The following is a 4,414-nucleotide window of genomic DNA, read 5'->3' on the forward strand; positions in this document are numbered from 1 at the left end:
GGAATATTCTGTTGCTCCTGAGTGTCCTCCTAGAGCAAGAGTAGACCTGATTGACTTACCTTACCTGCTGTACAGAGAGAACAGCACTCCAAGAGATAGCACTTGCTTATTTCCAATACCTAACACTTCCCTGGCATTTCATTGGTTCATCCAATCACACGGTGTAGTAAGGGATTAAAGAAGACAGAGACTGGTGCTTCCTCTAGAGATAGCAAAACCAAATTTTGTGAAATATTTGTTTACAGTTAATTCTAAAATTAAGGTAATTCCAAGCTCTTTGACTCTTTCCTTCTCTTTCATGGAAGTAGACTCTACTAAAGAACACTAGGTTCTTTATTTACCCTACTGAGATTGTACTCTCTGCTTTCTCCTTCCATCTAAAACTCAGATGGTTTAGTTCTTGTCAATTTGGAACTATCATTGGTAGAATGGCCTTTCTGTGGAAGGAAAGTAGTGGCTCAGAGGCTTCAGTGATGTTGTTTGGGCCTCTGTGCTACAGATCAAAATGTACCACATCTACTTTATTCTTGACTACACATATATGACTAGAGAATGCCAGTTGTTTATTTTCTCAATTTTTTGTCTGCTTAGTCACATCTGTCCTAGATGGGCTAGGTATTTCCTGACCCCAATAATTAATGCTATCACCATTGGGGATGGAATTCACAAAATGTAAAAGATTATTTTATGAGTGAAAGACAAGAAAAATTAATGCTGCGTCATATGGAAAATTGCAGGTGTGTAATCTTGCTTCTTGTGTGAGCAAGAAATGAAAATATACTGCATGAACAGTGTGCCAAGACTACCCATGATATCATGAAGCAGTATGCTCATGTTATCAATAGAAAGAAATGCTTTAGTTATAAAGCAGGCAATTTCTGGCTCTTCATAGATGATATCTTATGCTAGTAATAATAGTAGGAACTCGCAATAGTAATATGCTCACAGGGGTAATATTGATAACACAAGTTATATCGATAGTAATAATGGGAACAGTACTAATATTGGAGTGGTAGCAACATTTTCTCCTTTGCTCACAATGCCCTCCTTATGCTGTCCCTACAGTTTCTGGAGTTGTACAAAAATTTTTATCTTTTACTAAAAACACTCTCTTTTTCAGAGTTTCTTCTTTGGTTACATAAGCTAGAGTCAACAACTTGCTATCTTTACTCCCAAAACAATTTGTTCACACCTCTCTCAGAGGTATCATTTTACAAATTTACTCAAATTATCTACTGGGCTAAGCAATTTTTTTCCTTTTTCTTATAAAGAAGAGACTACTGTTAAACTTCTCTGTATTAAAAGTAGCTTAGGACAATTTCTTGAACATCATATGGGGAGAAAGCTTTTTGAATTAATGAACAAAAGAGTATAAACTGAATTCAATGAAGGTTAAATTGTAGAATAAAAGACATGCTCAATACTGAGATTTGTAGGTACCAGGTATGACATTTCAAGAGCTTGCAGGGTTCCATATTACAGACAGACCCAGCTAATTAATGTTACATATTCATCCAAATACATGATGACAAATCTAATTTTCTGCCATGATGACTAGAATTAATACAGCTGAATACATCAACAAGGAGATATGACTCAGGTTCAGCCTTGCCAAGGACAAGCACAAATTGCAAGAGTCACTGATAAATTGGCACCATTTAATTCTAGCAACTGAAGTGTGTGGGTGATAACCCAGTTAATGAACTGATTCTCACAATTGGTCCTCAGAAACTAATGTTAGTCAGATAAGTGAGCCAACATGAAGAGGGTGGTTAGCATTTACCAAAATGTTACATCATATAACTCTTTCTTTAATAGCAACAATTTTGTGTATTATTATTCACAAGTCTTCTAGAAATTAGTGTCTTAAAAAGCGCTAATATTCACTGAAACATTACCTATATTTTTCTATATTACATATAGAAAAAGAGAATGTTTTTTAAACATGATTCTTCATCCCAGAAACCCACACTCCTTTTACATAAAAACACTTTATAATTAAGAGGAATGACTTTAACTGGTAATCAAATACTTGATGAACATTCAGAGAGTCATAATAAATATTTATAAAATGATGTCTTTGTTTACATGAAAATGTGTGTCTATAAGATTATGTAAAGCACAAAAGGATGAACATAGTTAAATGTGGATGATAAAGAAGACTAAGGAGAGAACAAACAAAGTGAGACTGAGTAAAATAGAACCTTGGTCTCTATAAATGTGCCATATTTGTTAATGTAGGAGTGGGGAAGAGTGAAATGAAAGATGTTTAGATTCCTAGCAGCTGAGCAAGAAAATGGTTGAATCTCTGTGGCCAAAGTCCAGCCTAAGTGTATAGAAAATTATAACTGACACAGACAGAACCAAGAAGTGAAAGCTGGTGGACAATATCCTTAACCTTACAGGAGAAACAATGAGGAGCTGCATAAAGCTGGATCACAGGTCATCTTTCAATAGAAGCCATGAGTCTGGTCCAGTGTGCTGAAACTGTGTATTCTAGTCATAAGCTCGTTCTACATAAAGGAAGCAAAGAGCAGCACAGTACATAGTGAACAACATTAGTCTTGACACTTATGATTTTGTTAATTGAGCAATTTTGGAAAAATCTTAGAAAACTGGGTCTATGTCAAGTCAAGTCTACTTTGTCTACTTTATACATTTGTTATGAAAATCAGAATTGAATAATACTTAAAGACTCTGATACACACTGTAAAAATAAGAATTATTTTACTCTAAGTAGATCAAACTGCTCTTCTTTCCTAAGAGAACTGCAGGACCCTATTCCATTTATGTAATTATTTAGAACAAAATAAATAGAATAAAATATCCTCGTGCTTTCTGTCAATTATGTTTAATTCAAAAAATGTTTACCAAGCTCCTGTCATGTACCAGATATTGTAGTAGGCATAGGTAAATAGTTATGTGGTATAAACTTCTCTGATTTTTTGTCTTCTTTGTCTCCTTCGGCTGAAACCCTCTAATTAAACATTTCCCACCCACAATATAATTTATTTATACTTTCAAGCAGGTGGACTTTTCTCATTACACATCTTCCTTCTCTCTAGAGTATTTTTATTACTTACAAAATTCTTCCAGGAGCATTCTCCAAGCAGTGCTGTCTACCTTGAAACTTAACAGGCTAATTTTATGGCTTTTAAAAAATATAATAATAAAAATATTTGAAAACACATAGCAAGTTTTGAATTCATATGTACTAGCCAAGTTACATATTTTATATGGAAGCAAGACAATTCTTGACCCACTGTAGCCCAGGCAGGCCAAAAAGCTGGACACCCATGGATCCTCTTCCTCTAAGTCTTTTCAGAGTTGTAAAAGATCCAGTATCAAGACACATGTGAAACCCATCAGGATCCTCATCTCTGGGGATTGTTAGACATTATCTTCAAGATCAGACTGCATCTATATTCCCTGTGAGAATCACTCACAATCATATCACTCAGACACCACTTTCTATATGCTAAGACGACCTAGATAAAGAACTACACCACCCAACAGCTAATATTGCTAGATTACTCAAGGTGACCCAGAAGGGGAACTCTCACTATTACTGTGTAACTCTACAAGGACCAATCTCACATTTTCTATCTCCAGGAACCTTGTAGCGAGTAGTGAACAGAAACTGATTTCCATTTGTTGTCCATACGTAATCTCTTAGATAAAAATCAACTCCTTTAAAGAATATGTCTATCCTTCTTTCGATCCACTCAACTAACACTTGTTGAGGGCTCTCCATGGGTCAGTGCTGAGAGTGAGAGGACAATAACCTATAGATAGATGTCAGTTCATAGATGTCACAAAGAGTGGGCCATATCTTGCTATAGAAGCAACTGCAATAGTGCAAGGCATTTAGGGATGAAAGAATAGGTATTAATTTATTCAGGCTTTGAGAAATAAGAAAGCCTACCTGGCAGAGATAACATCAAGATGACACCTGAAGATGTGAGGAGTCAGCATGGTAAAGAAAGTTCTAGGAGAGGGAACAGCACACACAAGGAAGGGCATCGAGTCTAGGAAGATCTTGGCCTGATCTATCCGTAGCACCAGGAGAACTTCAGTGTGGTCAGAGTATCCAGGGCAGTATCCTCAGATAAAAAAGCAGGAAGAAGAGGGAACTGATCCTCAAAATTCTTTTGACCCCTCATAAACTAAGTGTGGTCTACAGAACAGCAATGCAGCACTAACTAGAAATATATGATATTGTATCCCAACAGGAAGCCCCTAAATGAGATTCTGCTTTGCAACAATATCCCCAGGTGATTTGGATGCATGTTAAATTTTTAGAATTAAGTGCAGGCCATGCTCAAAAGTTTGCAGTAGATCCTCTGATCTTTGGAGGTGATGTTGAAAATTACTAAATGTAGGTAGTAATATTAACTTGAAATTTTTCTCTGAG

This window comes from Octodon degus, unplaced genomic scaffold, assembly GCF_000260255.1.
Source record: "Octodon degus isolate 3935 unplaced genomic scaffold, OctDeg1.0 scaffold00062, whole genome shotgun sequence".
NCBI classification, from domain to species: Eukaryota; Metazoa; Chordata; class Mammalia; order Rodentia; family Octodontidae; genus Octodon; species Octodon degus.